Source organism: Gracilinanus agilis, chromosome 2, assembly GCF_016433145.1.
Source record: "Gracilinanus agilis isolate LMUSP501 chromosome 2, AgileGrace, whole genome shotgun sequence".
NCBI classification, from domain to species: Eukaryota; Metazoa; Chordata; class Mammalia; order Didelphimorphia; family Didelphidae; genus Gracilinanus; species Gracilinanus agilis.
In genome coordinates, this window is record NC_058131.1 from 219,925,700 (window position 1) to 219,942,064 (window position 16,365).

The 16,365-nt window shown below is 35.4% G+C and overlaps 1 pseudogene; it reads right to left on the reverse strand.

The window, feature by feature from the left end:
• LOC123233497 overlaps positions 1 to 15,821 on the reverse strand; it is a 59,386-nt pseudogene extending 43,565 nt beyond the window's left edge.
• Between the last annotated feature and the right edge of the window lie 544 nt (positions 15,822 to 16,365).

Genomic DNA, 16,365 nt, shown 5'->3' on the forward strand with positions numbered 1-16,365 from the left:
CATGTATATAGTAGATAGAAAGGTTTTTGCTTAATTGCTCCTATTTTATTCTGTTTTAAGGTAATTTACACTATCTATAGGTCAGATTTAAGCCTCATCAAAAAATTTCCATGGGATTTGGAATTTAAGATTTATATATTAAAGTTGATAGGGTTATACTTGACTTATATCAACAATATTATGATGACAGCCCAGTGAAAAAAGTTAGATTTGTCATGAGAATGTCTGGATAAAAGTCCCAGCTATTTCATTTAGTAATTATTTGTCTTTGGACAAGACTCAATCTTTATTAATCCAGGTTTTGTCATTTGTAAAATTAAGATTTTGGACTAGATGGTCTTTGAAGGTTCCTCTCAGCTTTAAATCTTTGGTACTATCGTGTTATTGTTAGAGAAATAAATCAATTAATTCCTTTTGGATTTCTCTTCCTCAGTTTATTCAGTCTCGGTCACTATCCCACCCCTATCATTTCTCCTTCACTCCAGGGTCTTGAGTCTGTTTTATTATCGGTTTGTACTTGTGGGTATTCTAATTCCCTCAGAAAAAGGTTAGATCTGATATCATCCCAGGGTTCTGTTAATGCCAATTACCTCTGTAACAGTTAGACTGGAGACAGATAAAGGTCCCCCATGGCTGGTTGAAATACAGCAACCTGAAAATTAAGTGTCTGATAGGGATTGTAGATATGGAACAATGATTTGTTATCTGAATTGACTCAGAATGAATGCTAATATTGGAATAAATACACTAGGGGTATTATATGGCTATTGCAATTCCCTGTTAGGAGTGAGGAGTCTTCATATCTTGCCTAAGAAATTTCTTAAGGTTGGACAGTTAGAGACCATTTGTAAAACCCTTTTTGTAAGACTTAAAAGTCATAGAGTCTAATGAGGTAATACATAGGTTGAAATACCAGCAGAGAAAATAGTAATAACTCACATTTATATAGAACTTTACAAAGTTCTTCCTTTACAGAAACCTTTTAAAGTACGTAGTGAAAATATTGTTATTGCATTGTTGTGCATTGGGAAGAATGCAGATCTAGTCAGGATCTAGGTTTGAATTCTGAATCTTCCTCTTACTAGTTGGGTAACAGAGGTCAGAAGTGTCAAACACAGGATCTGTCAGTCGTATGTGGCCCACAGCACCCTATAGAGGATATACTCAGACAAAATGTAAATGGGAACTTCTTAACAGAATAAATAAAAATCTGTTAAAACAGAGATAATATCAAAATAGTTTTAAAATATCAATATGTGGCCAATGAGGATTCATATGCAGGTACTGGTAGGAGAATATGCCACTTAACTACTTATGCCTTTTTAAACTAGAAAATAAATGAATTGGATGAAATGACTTCTAAGGTATCTTCCAACTTCAAATTTATAATCCTATAAATGTGAACTCTCAGAGGGAACAACTGAAATTTAGGGAGGTTAACTTATAATCTAACTGGAGTAACATAGCCAATGGTAGATCCAGAACTCCAACCTGATACTGAGTATCTTGTGTCTAAGACCATTACAGATTCATAGAATTTTATATTTGAAAGGACTTCAATAATTGCCTTTACATTAGCCATTAATTTTCTGTGTTAAGATCCTTTCCTTTTATATTGGATTGCATTTATATATATATTTTTTTTGATTGGAAAGGGAAAGGAGGCAGCCAGACCCTGGTGGCAGCCTCATGTAGTAGACATAGCAATGGAGTTGAAGCCAAGATGTAGGTTCAAATTTCACCTCAGACATATGATATCTGTGTTCTTTGTGGAGGCAGAAAGGTGGCTCAGTGGATAGTAGATAGTGTCTGGAGTCAGAAAGATCTGAGTTCAAGTCTTAGCCTTAGGATCTTCTAACTATTTGACCTTGGACAAATCATTTAGCTTCAGTTTCCTTAACTATAAAGTGGTGGTAAAAATAGCATCTACTTCACTGGGTTGCTGTGAGCATCAAATGAGATAGTATAAAATACTCAGCATATGCCTGCCAAATAGCAGGAACTTAATAAAAGCATATTGTCCTCTCTTCCCCCTTCCATTTTAGGCAAGCCATTTAACTTCTTTATTTCTTAGTTTCCTCATCTGTAAAATGAAGAGGAATTTGATGGTCTCTCTAAAATCCCTTGTACATCTATATATGTATTTTGATGACTTTCTGAGGTGGTTGATTTCATTCTTTAGAGAGTCCCAATTATCAGGAAATTTGCACTAATATAGGCTCTAAATTGGTTTCTTGGCAAATTTTATTCATGTTCTCTAGGTCTGTGATGGTAAACATATGGCACATGTGCCAAAGAGGGCACAGAGAGCACTTTCTGTGGGCATGTGCTAGCCCCACTTTTCACCAGAGTTCATTACTAGAAAGGCAGAGAAACTTGGGTGGAGCTGCTCCCTTCCCCCTCTTCACCATGCCTGACAACATTTTTTTACTTCACCCATCCCTCTCCACAGCAGCCCAATGGGAGCACACAGGGGTATGGGGGGCAGCTCACAGGAGACAGAGTTGGAGGGGAGCAGAGTGTTCAGGCCACTCCTCTCTCCCTCTCTACACTTGCTGAGGACATTCCTCACTTCACCTACCCTTCTACCCAACAGCCCGATAAGAGTGTCCCCCTCTCCCCAGTTTGCGATAAGGGGGAGGCATGGCATGCAGTCCCTAAAAGGTTTGCCATCACTAGTTCAGACTAGATGGCAAACCTTTTAAATCCCTGCCCACTCCCCCCAGACTGTGTGCCTCTTCCATTCCTTAACCCAGACATGAGAGGGAGAAAGGAAGGGGAGTGACCTGAGTGAGGGAGAGGCAAGGGGAAAAGGAGTGACTCAAGCGATCCACTTAGGGGAGGAAGTCAGTGCTTCCATTGGGCTGCTAGGCAGAGGGAGGTGTGGGTTTTCACTTTTCCTGGCTCAATATCCCACTTCCTTTAATTGTCCCTTATGTAGAATGAATTTGAAATGTTTTTCCATTCTAGTTTCCCACATTAGCTTCTAATCATCAAGGTCTTTCCTAGAATGAGCTATTGGAGGTGCCATTTGTTTAGGGCAGAGTTCAGCAAGGAGCAAATTGAATTAGGTGCCCACCAAGCTCTAGATCTATGGTTCCATGATCTTAAGAAATTAACTTTTTTAGTGCTACATTGTACTAGTGACTCTTATTAAACATACATTCCATTGGAGCTTCCTCTTCTCATTTAGACAAGTGCTATCTAACCATGTCTCTTCTATCTGTTACTTGAGAAGCTGATTTTCTGAAATGTAAAATGTAAAACTTTACCTTTATTCCTATTAAATTTCATTTTATAAGATTTAGCTCAATGTTCTAGCCCACTGAAATCTTTTAAATCTGAGCCCTGTCATCCAGTGTGTGAGCTATTTCTTTCAGATTTGTGTCATCTGAAAATTTGATAAGGATGTGTGGTGAGTACCAACATTTCTTCCAGGGATTAGACCCTAAGGAACTAACTTGCCTGCATGGCACAGTTGGAAATTCAGTGCACATGTATAGCCCCAAGTCATAGTTATGAAAGATATTGCCCATTTTGTATGTGAACACTTTGGTTCCTGAAAGGGGAAGAAAAAAATACTTGTCTAAGAAAAAATGATAAAAAACAATTTTCAAAGAAGCCCATCTTTTAGAAAAAAATGTTAGAAAGAGACAAGCTATTCTAAGGACATATTAATATACTGTGAGTACTGCTTTGAAAGAATAGTGATGGAGGTGATGATGGCTATAAGGCATTATAGTCCCTCAATTCATTTGCAGATGATTTTTTTAGAGCTTTAAAGGTTACAATTGACAAAATTATAAATCAAATAAGTGTTAGGGGATTATAGACTATTTCACTCATACCTAACAGAAAAATGGATTTCTTCAGTTTTACTTCATCAAGTAAAGTCATTGACCACCAGGAATTTCTTATTTGCAGGATTAGAGGTAGTTAAGAAGCCAGAGAAGAAATTTTGAGAAAATATAGGAAGAAATAGAAGTAACAAGACAGTAGGTTGAGTGGAGGAGATGTCCTGAGAAGCCTGGAACAGAAGACATAGAAAACTTCCAGCTGATAAAGATGACTCTTCACTTGCTTTATTGGGAATGTGATGATTATAAAAGAAATATTGCTTTGCTAATTGACTGAAGAAAGACTGGGACAATTGCTGGAAGCTCATTACAAGAGAGATGAGTCTTAGTTTTATGTACAGTATTAGGCTGTTTGATCTTATTGCTCTCTGGGACCCTCTTCAGGCTAGGAGAAGAGAAATCTCTTAGACCTGCTTATGTTACTCTCCATTGCCTTCTTTGGTTTGAAAGGAAGAAAGAAAGGGAAAGAGAGAGGCTCTTAATCTCTTTTATTGTGAATTGTGCTATACTGTGAAAAGATACTTGCAATTGATTGGGAAAAAGTTGATTTCCTAGTTATTTGTTATTCTGAAGAGTTTTGACACTTCTCAAATTTAAGGGAACTGCTGGTCACTATAATAACATAATACTTTTCAGTGCTCTGTTGAAGGTGGTTGTGAGTAAAAAGAACTTTTCACAACTGAATTTGCTCAAAAGCAAAAGAGGAATAGTGTTGCCTTTTAGGAGAGTAGTAAGGACCAAAAAAAGAATGATCTCTGTGTAGTGTCAAATGTTCTGAAGATACCACATAACTTTAAGAATACAACTTAGAGTTTCCATGTGTCTTCCTATAATTTTCTTCAAGACTTACTCCTACCCTATGGAACATTATACATTGATTAAAGATTATGACTACATTATAGTTATTCCTGCTGTGTCTTTGATTAAATAAATATTACTTTTGAGTAATTTTGAGTGCTTTTATTTTTGATGAGTAAATGTTCTGATCATTCCTTTATTTGGCTTATCCTTGAGTAATTGTTTTATGTTTAAGAAAAAAATAGTGCCATCTTGGTTACTTATTTCATGTAAATTAGAACCATACCAGTTAGCACTCAAGCTATAATAGCAAATAAAAGGAGTTTATTTACCCTACACCAGAGTTACCACTAGGATACTAAAAAGGTGTAATGAGTTGTAGCCAATGGTGTATACCTCTCTGGGAACTGTAGATTTGTTAGCCTGAACATCGATTAAGTTTATAAGTTTGCCTAGGACATGTGTCATGACTACTGGGCTACTGTTATATACATACATATGTGAATAATACACATATCATATATATATATTTATAGTTATGTATATCCTTCTAGGATGCCTAGAAGGAGGAGATAGGAATCGCTAATATATTAGTGTTCTTCAGATATAGAGAGCTAGGTCGGTGATAGAATCAGACCTAATTCATTTATTGGTGAAAAGTTTTAAGGCCTTACCTGACTGTGGCATCATGATGAACCACATATAAGTCCAAACCTAGGAGTGTAGTTCTTTGGATCTGATAAACTCTTTTGCAGGCTGCTATTTTTATTGACCTGGGTATATTCCCATAAGGAATCATGTGACCTAGAAAGGTATGTTCATCAATTTGTTGGGTATTATGCATACCTGATGAGGGGCTTCATGATCATTGTTTCTATACTTAGTAAAATAGATCTTGTTTTATTTTTTGACATGTAGTATTGGTTCAATCTTACCTTAAACTAACCTTCACTTGAGAAAAGTGTGCAATTGCCTCAGAACCCCATGACATCTATAAATGTATCCCAGGTATTGATAAAAGTGTTAAACATTACAGGTTCAAGCATTTGGGAACTTGGGTTGAAGACCTTCTTCCAAGATAATGTCCAAGCTTTAACAAAAAAAAAAACCAAACCTGTGAGTCTTTTCAAACCAGTTACAAGTATACTTAACTATACAATATTTTAGTCAACCTCCCTATCTTTTTTCACAAATAGCATGAGAAGCTCCAAGATCTCCTAATTTAGAAATCCTGACAAAGAATACAATTAATCTGACATGACTTCTTGTTCTTGAAGCCACAATGAATCTTTTTGATCCCCACTCATTACTCCCTTATTTGGATGTTAATTGTTTATTCCTTTAACAATAAATTCTAGATTCTCCCTCCCCCTAGAAAATAAAACCAAATTTATTGGACTTTTGTTTAAAGACTATTTTCTTTCTTTTCTTGATCAGAACATTTGCCTTTCTCCAAGGCAATTGCCCATGGCAACAAAAACAACAATCTTTCAAAGATCAATTGAAATCTGCTCAGTGATTGCATCTTTGTGCTATTTCTGTACCTGTGACTATAACTCAGGCCAGGCCACTTGAATGAGGGCAACTGAATACCAACTCTCCCTTTTAACCTTCTGTATCCACTTTTAATTACCAATTTTTGTTCTGTCTTTTCCAATCCAAAGGTCATTCTCTTTAGCTCATACAGCAGAAAATGAGTTAAATCTGTAACTTATCTCTTTCTTCCATTATCATCATCCAATTTACTTAAGCAGAAACTTCCTAATCTTTCTAATTTTTTCCTATATTACTATATTAAAACTTCCATATTGTTATCCGCAGCTTTCTTCACAAGAAGCAGCTCATTTTGAGCTTTTATAATGCTTACATTATAAATTACATTATTCTACGCAACAATATCGCATCATCTTCTATTTGTCCATGAAATGTACATTGTCCTAAAGGGTTTTTAGTTCATTCATATATACCGCTTTACATAACAATCCCTCTCCTTCCACATCACAGATTATAATTTTAATAGCCAAATTCCCCTTTTTGTTAGTAAGTGGTATAACTAGAATTTTGCTAGTTGGTAGACAAGTTAAGAAAATTATACATGTTCAGCTTTCAACAGAGAAAGAGGAGGAGAAGAGAAATAGATAACAGGATCATTGATTAGATGATTGGAAGGAGCCTTAGAAAGAATTTCATCCAACTCTTTCATTTTTCAAGAAATGAAACTAAAGCAACTGAAATTTAAGCTATTTGCCTGAAATCACAAACATATTTAGTGACAGACAGAATTTGAATCTAACTCCTTTGACTCCAAATCTAGTGTTCTTCTATTGAGCCACATTCCACACATTTACTGTTATTTTTAAAAATTTCATTGCAGCTACCTTTTATATTATTTAGCTTGGTGGATATGGTAGTCAGCTTTCTCCTTCTCCTTTGCTTTTCAGTGTAAAATGATTTTATTATATATATATATATATATATATATATATATATATAAGATTTGAGGCCAAAACATTCATACCAATCTTCATTATGTACATTCCATCTCAAGCCAGGAACCTGTCATTTGGAAATATGAATCCTATTCTCACATGCCAACTTCCTAACCATCAGTTCACTTTATAAAATTCCCATTTTCTTCTAGTCTTTGTCTCTTACCAATAACAATGAGTAAAAAAAATTACTCCACCTCTGCCCCAGTGTCTTCAATTTTTTATTCAAACCTTTGAAATCTAGGTCCCTTCTGTAATGATTATTTGTGCTTCTATCAATAAATGACTAGCAGACATCTTGTTTGACAAGTCATAGAAGGTTCTTTGTTCTGACTTTGATAAATATTCTGAAAAGACTAGAGAATGCTCTATTATCATTACCAGGTGAATAACTGCCTCAGTATCCCCTTGCAAGAGTCATCAAACACCATTATTTCTCTCTCTTTTCCTGACCCTTGCTAGATGGTTTATCATTTGCCAGCACCTGTAGATTCACATTCTCCTTGCTTAAAGGATTATGTTATTTTTTCAGTGGGTTTCATTCTTTCCTTTTTAGTAAGAACCTCCAGTGTTCAATCCCTATTTATTCTTCCTTCTGTGTTTCATTATTCTAACCTACTAGGTCCAGGTACAGCCCTAGATTAACCTTTGACATAAAAACCTTAAAATGTATTGTGGTAGGGCTTTCTTTTTTTACACTGTGGTCACTTTTCTAGCCAAAAAAAGCCACCCCAAACTGGAACCTTCTCTCGTGTCAAAGAAGTACAGTTACAAAACATTATATACTCTATTGTCTAAAATGGCTTCATTCTGAACCTGTAGTCTATCTCTTCTCTGTGTTAATAATCTAATTAATAAATATTTACTAAACATCTACTATTTGTCAGACACTTTTAAACACTTTACACATCAAATCTCATTTGATCATTAAAGCAAATTTATGAGGTAGGTTATATTAACTTGATTTTACAGTTGAGGAAAATTAGGCAGACAAACATCAAGTGACTTGCCTAATATCAAGTAATTAAAGTGGGGTCTTTCCTGAAGCTAGACTCAACATTTTTCTTCTGTGCCATCTAACTAGCTACCTTTTTTGGGATCAAAGAAAAAAATAAAAAAGATCCTTGCCCCCAAAGAAATTACATTCCAATGGTTTAATCAAATGTACACATGCAGGGATATGCAAGAGAGGAGAGAAATATGCTTTCCTGCGCCTTTGAATAGTCAAATTTATCTCCTTCTTTTATCTCACATTAAAACTTTCTCATTTAAAACAAAAATTTTCCTGTGAAGATTACTTTATTCTTGCTCATAATCTGGGAAGTGGAGAATCATTCTTCAAGACCCTTTTACTGATCTTCTAAGAGGATGACCAGTATGCTATACTTTGAGCATAGTTAATAGTCGCTTGACCTGGCAGAAATACAAACAATGCCCATGCTTTGTAGGTCACTGCAAAAATCCTTTAACAGATTGACTTAAAGAAAAGTTTTTTTCTGGTGTCCCCTTAGGCTAGGGAGAGTTTTTCCTTTGATAAATGATCATGGCTTCATGGTATAAAAATAAAAAAAAGGGGGCCCACAGTTACAAGTTGAAAAATGAATCAGCTGATGAAAGATTGACTGGATTGGGTAATAGGCTATTGCTAAGCCCTGAGTTCCCATATCTTAGACAACCATAGGCTTTTGGACTCTGTATTCTCCTATTCATTATATGTCTCTAGACTAGCATTTAGGCAGTGTGTAGGTCTCGAATTTTACGTCTATCAAATGGGACAATAGACACTCATTTGTCCTCTTTTGTAAAGATGTGAATAAATAAGAGAATATGCCCTAAACCTTAAGGACCCCCAGCTATGAATCTACAGGATTATTCCTGTTAAAGAAATCTAATCCAGGCCACTAGTATTTAAGGCTATGTAAAAATGGTTTGGAAATACTATAAAATTATTCTGAAAGAATATTGTCTGTGGGATAAATCAACTCCCTTTATGTTAAACCCTTTAATCTGGTGTCTGGCTAAAATTATGCTAAAACAAATTTGATTCTATAAAGATCAATTTACTTTTACACTGGAAGCCCAAATGCCACCCATTGGCTCAAAGTGAATTAAAATGGTTGTTATAAGCTTCTCCAGAAAGTTTATAACTAGGATACTGAAAATGCCAATAAGGAAGACAAAAAGAGTTTCTTAATAAATGAAATTGAGCTCCCTTAAATTTGTCAATTATTTCTTCATGAAATCTTTTGCTATAAACTTGTATCAGCAACCTGTTTATTTAGTTGTCAGACTGGTGGAGATATTAGCTAACTGGAACACAGCCAAAAACCTTCTATTGATGAAAAAAGGCTTATACCATGAGTAGCATTAAATGTAACTGTCACAAGGCCTTTGCATTTGTGGATTTACCTTTTGGTCAAGACTTAAATAGCATAACATGTATATTAAGCTTTTTGACTTTACCAGGTTGATTATGTTTTCTTTTATCTTTTTTTAAATTTAAATATTTTATTTTTTTAGAAAATTTTTCCACGGTTACATGATTCAGGGTTTTACTTTCCCCTTCAACCCTCCCCTTCACCTCTCCCATAGCTAACATGCATTTTCACTGGTTTTAGCATGTGTCATCAATGAAGACCTATTTCCATATTATTGATAGTTGCATTGGTGTGGTTGTTTCGAGTCTACAACCCCAATCATGTCTGTATCAACCCATGTGTTCAAGCAGTTGTTTTTCTTCCATGTTTCCTCTCCTGTAGTTCTTCCTTTGAATGTGGGTAGTGTTCTTTTCCATAAATCCCTCAGAATTGTCCTGGGTCATTGCATTGCTGCTAGTACAGATGTCCATTACATTTGATTTTACCACAGTGTATCAGTCTCTGTGTACAATGTTCTCCTGGTTCTGCTCTGCATCAATTCCTATAGGTCTTTCGAGTTTACTTGGAATTCCCCCAGTTTATTATTCCTTTGAGCACAATCTTATTCCATCACCAGCATATACCACAATTTGTTCAGTCATTCCCCAGTTCAAGGCCATACCCTTGTTTTCCAGTTTTTTTTGCCACCACAAAGAGCACAGCTATAAATACTTTCGTATATGTCTTTTTTCCTATGAACTCTTTGGGGGTACAAACCCAGCAATGGTATGGCTGGATCAAAGGGCAGGTAGTCTTTTAGAGCTCTTTGGGCATAATTCCAAATTGCCATCCAGAATGGTTGGATCAGTTCATAACTCCACCAGCAGTGCATTAATGTCCCAATTTTGCTACATCCCCTTCAACATTTATTACTCTCCTCTGCTATCATTTTAGCCCATCTGCTAGGTGTGAGGTGGTACCTCAGAGTTGTTTTGATTTGCAATTCTCTAATTATTAGAGATTTAGAACACTTTCTCATATGCTTATTGATAATTTTGATTTCTTTATCTGAAAAATGCCTATTTATGTCCCTTGCCCTTTTATCAATTGGGGAATTGCTTGATTTTTCTACACAATTGATTCAGCTCCTTTTATATTTGAATAATTAGACCCATGTCAGAGTTTTTTGTTATGAATATTTTTTCCCAGTTTGTTGTTTCCCTTCTGATTTTGGTTGCATTGTTTTTGTTTGTACAAAACCTTTTTAATTTAATATAATCAAAATTATTTATTTTACATTTTATAATTTTTTCTAACTCTTGTTTGGTCTTAAAATTTCCCCTTTCCCATATATCTGACAAGTATGCTATTCTGTGTTGACTTAATTTACTTATAGTTTTCTTCTTTATATTCAAGTCATTCACCCATTCTGAATTTATCTTGATGTAGGGTGTGAGATGTTGATCTAAACCTAATCTCTCCCATATTGTTTCCCAATTTTCCCAGCAGTTTTTGTCAAATAGTGAATTTTTGTCCCCAAAGTTGGGCTCTTTGGGTTCTTCATACACTGTCTTGCTGACGGCACTTACCCCAAGTCTATTCCACTGATCCTCCCTTCTGTCTTTTAGCCAGGACCATATCTTTTTGATGACTGCTTCTTTATAGTATAGCTTAATATCTGGTACTGCTAGGCCACCTTCCTTCACATTTTTTTTCATTATTTCTCTTGATATTCTTGATTTTTTGTTATTCCAAATGAACTTTGTTATAGTTTTTTCTAATTCAGTAAAGAAGGTTTTTGGTAGTTTGATAGGTATGGCACTAAATAAGTAAATTAATTTGGGTAGAATGATCATTTTTATTATGTTAGCTTGTCCTACCCATGAGCAATCAATGTTTTTTCCAATTGTTTAGATCTAGTTTTAATTGTTTGGAAAGTGTTTTGTAGTTGTGTTCATATAATTCATGTGTTTGTTTTGGTAGATAGATTCCCAAGTATTTTATATTGTCTAGGGTGATTTTAAATGGTGTTTCTCTTTCTAACTCTTGCTGCTGAGATATGCTGGAAATATATAGAAATGCTGATGATTTATGTGCATTTATTTTGTATCCTGCAACTTTGCTAAAGTTGTTGATTATTTCTACTAGGTTTTTAGTTGATTCTCTAGGACTTTTTAAGTAGACCATCATATCATCTGGAAAGAGTGATAGCTTAGTCTCCTTATTGCCTATTTTAATATCTTCAATATTTCTTTTTCTTCTCTAATTGCTACTCTTAGTGTTTCTAGTACAATGTTAAATAATAGAGGAGATAATGGGCATCCTTGTTTTACTCCTGACCTTTTTGGGAAGGCTTTTAATTTATCCCCATTGCATATGATGCTTGTTGATGGTTTTAGATATATACTGTTTATTATTTTTAGGAAAGGCCTTTCTATTCCTATACTTTCTAGTGTTTTCAATAGGAATTGATATTGTAGTTTTTCAAAGGCTTTTTCAGCATCAATTGAGATAATCTTGTGGTTTTTGTTGGTCTGCTTATTGACATGGTCAATTATGTGAATGGTTTTCCTTATGTTGAACCATCCTTGCATTCCTGGTATACATCCCACCTGATCATAATGAATAACCCTTGTGATCACTTGCTGGAGTCTTTTTGCTAGTATTCTGTTTAAGATTTTTGCATCTATGTTCATTAAATAGATTGATCTGTAGTTTTCTTTCTCTGTTTTTGATCTACCTGGCTTTGGGATCAGTACCATATTTGTATCATAAAAGGAGTTTGGTAGAACTCCTTTGCTTATTATGTAAAACAGTTTGTATAGTATTGGAATTAGTTGTTCTTTGAAGGTTTGATAGAATTCACTTGTGAATCCATCTGGTCCTGGGAATTTTTTCTTAGGGTGTTCTTTGATGGTTTGTTCAATTTCTTTTTCTGAGATGGGATTATTTAAGTATTTTATTTCTTCTACTGCTAATCTAGGCAGTTTATATTTTTGTAAATATTTATCCATCTCACCTAAGTTGCTATATTTATTGCCATATATTTGGGCAAAATAATTTTTTAAACCCTTTAACTTTCTGTGTATTGTTTTTTTTTTGGGCAAAATAATTTTTAATGATTGCCTTGATTTCCTCTTCATTAGAGGTGAAGTCTCCCTTTTCATCTTTGATACTGATGAGGTTTTCTTCTTTCATTTTTTAAATTAGATTGACCAGTATTTTGTCAATTTTATTTGTTTTTTCAAAGTACCAGCTTCTAGTCTTATTTTTTAATTCAATAGTTCTTTTACTTTCAATTTTATTGATTTCTCCTTTAATTTCTATAATCTCTGATTTGGTCTTTAACTGGGAATTTTTAATTTTTTCTCTTTCTAGTTTTTTGATTTGCACGCCCAGTTCATTGATCTTTGCCCTCTCTAATTTCTTAATACATGCACTCAGGGATATAAATTTCCCCCTGAGTACTGCCTTAGCTGCATCCCACAGAGTTTGGTAGGATGTCTCATCATTGTCATTCTCTTCAATGAAATTATTGATTGTTTCTATGATTTGTTCTTTAATTAACTTGTTTTGGAGAATCATATTATTTAATTTCCAATTAGATTTTGATTTGCCTGTCCATGTGCCCTTACTAATTATGATCTTTGTTGCATTATGATCTGAAAAGTTTACATTTATTATTTCTGCTCTTTTGCATTTGTTTGTGATGCTTCTATGCACTATTACATGGTCAATTTTTGTTGACGTACCATGTGCAACTGAAAAGAAGGTGTATTCCTTTTTGTCCCTATTTATTTTTCTCCACATATCTATTAAATCTAATTTTTCAGGGTTTCATTCACCTCTCTTATCTCTTTCTTATTTATTTTTTGTTTTGATTTATCTAGTTCTGAAAGCGGAATATTTAGATCTCACACTAGTATAGTTTTATTATCTATTTCCTTCTCACGCTCTGCCAGTTTCTCATTTAGGAATCTGGATGTTATACCATTTGGTGCATACATGTTGAGTACTGTTATTTCCTCATTGTCTTTACTGCCTTTTATCAGGATGTAATTACCTTTGCTGTCTCTTTTAATCAGAACTATTTTTACTTTGGCTTTGTTAGAAATCATGATCACCACTCCTGCCTTCTTTTTCTCAGTTGAAGCTCAAAAGATTTTGCTCTGGCCACTGACCTTAAATATCTGTGTGTAGACCTGCCTCATATGTGTTTCTTGTAGACAACATATGGGAGGATTTTGGTTTCTAATCCACTCTGATATTTGCTTCTGTTTAATGGGTGAGTTTATCTCATTAATATTCAGAGTTATAATTACCCCTTCTTCTTATGCTATTTCCTTTTAAACCAGTGGTTTGTTTAAACCAGTAACCCTAGTCCTCACCCTTGATTTACTTCCCTCTCCACCCCCTCCATTATTGTTCCCCTTTTTTTATTTTTAAGGTTTAGTGAATTCCCTCCCCCCTCTCCTCTCCTCCCTTTTTTGACCTCCCCACTCCCATGCTCTCCTTGGTTTATCCCGTCTGACTTTCTCAGTAGGATTAGATAGAATTCTAAATGCCAATGGATATAGCCACTCTTCCCTCTCAGGGTTAATTCTGCTGAGAGTAAGTTTTAAATATTACCTATTAATGCTCTCTTCCTCTCCTTCTTATAATAATATTCATCCCCTCCTCTTCCCTTGCCCTCTTTTTTTGTTATTCATTCAAGTTTCTCTTGGTGCCATCTACTATTCACCCCATTCTCCCCCGCCCATGTATCATCTTAGACAATTTAGTACTCCAACCACTCCCTGTGAATACTTCTTCTAATTACTATAATAGTGAATACAGGTTTTGAAAATTACAGATAACATTTTCCATATAGGAATACAAATAATTAGATCTTATTGAAGCCCCTAAGGAGGCAAATTTAAAAATAAGATTTTTCTATCTTACCCCTCTAATTCTTATTTACCTTTTCATGTTTCTCTTGGTTTTTGTGGTTGGATATTAAATTTTCCATTTAGTCCTGGTGTTTTCTGTGCAAATACTTGGAAATCTTCTGTTGTGTTGAATAATCATACTTTCCCTTGGAAGTATATATTCAGTTTTGATGGGTAGGTGATCCTTGGTTTTAGACCTAGTTCTCTTGCCTTTCTGAATATCATATTCCAAGACTTGAGGTCTTTTAGCGTGGAGGCTGCCAGATCTTGTGTGGTCCTGATTTGTGCTCCTTGATATCTGAATTGTCTCTTTCTGGCTTCTTTTAAAATTTTTCTTTTACTTGGAAGCTCTTGAATTTGGCTATTATATTCCTGGGGGTTATCTTTTCAGGGTTTAGTGTGGAGGGTGATCTGTGGATCCTTTCAATGTCTATTTCATCCTCTTGTTGAAGAACATCAGGGCAGTTTACTTGGATAATTTCTTGTAGTATGGAGTTTAAATTTCTATTAATTTATGCTATTTCAGGAAGACCAATGATTCTCAAATTGCCTCTTCTAGACTTGTTTTTTGATCTGTCAATTTCTCAGTGAGATATTTCATGTTTCCTTTTATTTTATCAGTCCTTTGACTTTGCTTTATTTGTTCTTCTTGTCTTGAGAGATAATTGGCTTTTACTTGCCTAATTCTGGTCTTTAGAGACTGGTTTTCTGCTATAATCTTTTGATTTTCCTTTTTGATTTGGTCTATTCTCTTTTTCATGGATTCCTGCTGTTTAATGATCATTTCATTTGATTTTAGGGCATCTTTCTCCAATTGGGAGTTTCTTTTAACCTGTTAATTTTCTTTTAAGCTACTTCCCAATTTTCTTGCCAAATCTCTTCCATCTTTCTCATGATCTCAGATTTGAACTCTTCAAGAGCTTGTGACTAATTGGGAAGGTGTGTATGCGATTTCTTGTTTGTTCTCCTCTGCTATTTGCTCTGTTGTCTGGATTTTTTCTGTGTAAAAGTTATCAAGTGTTAAAGATTTCTTCTTGATCTTTCTCTTTGTAGGTTCTTGTTAATGGCTTGCCATTATTAATATTTCTTTCTCACTCAGAAGACTGGGTGAGGCAGACAGGTTCTCTGCCTATTGAGCTGTGAATCAGTTTTCATCTGAGTCACAGTGCTGTGTGCCCTCTCAGCTTTATCCTTGTGCCCATGGTCAGTCTGTGCTCTTAGGCTCCTGGTGTCTCAAATCTAGCTGTTCTCAGTGTCAAGCCTCCTGATGTTCCTCTTGCTTGACTCCTCTGCCCACAAATCCTTTAAAGGTCTCAGGGCTCTGCTTCCACAGTCTGTCACCCCTCCACACTGGGTCCCCACCGAAGGTCTGTACTTATGCTCAAGGTGCATGTCCACGCCTGAGCTCAAAGTCCACTCCTGAGGTCAAGGTCTTTGTTCAAAGTCTGCATTCTTTAGCCTCTTGGGGTCTTGAGTTTTGTGGCTCTCAGGAGCAGACCCTGGTAATCCCAGGTAGCTTCCAAGAACTTAATGAATGTCCCAAAATTGCTCTCACTCTTGCGTGCTGGCTTTGGCACTGTAGGTAGTGTGTGTGTGTGTGTGTGTGTGTGTGTGTGTGTGTGTGTGTGTGTGTTGCTCAGCTCACGTTTTAGTGAGAGCTATTCCCTTATAGCATAGAAATGCCCTGTTCACATGTACCTTCAATGCTGTGCCCTGTTGTGGGGTCCCTTTGTTCATCTGGATTTGGCTTTTATGTCCTCTTGAGGAGTCCTTTATGTGTGGGTTAGGAGAGGTTGAGTGTGCTGCTTCCATTCTGCCACCATTTTAACGTGGAAAAAAATGAGATCTATATTTTCTTCCGAACATCTTTAGGTATTCCTTTTTTACAACTGAGACCTACTTATAAGATTTTCCTCTCCTATGGAGTAGGAGTAGA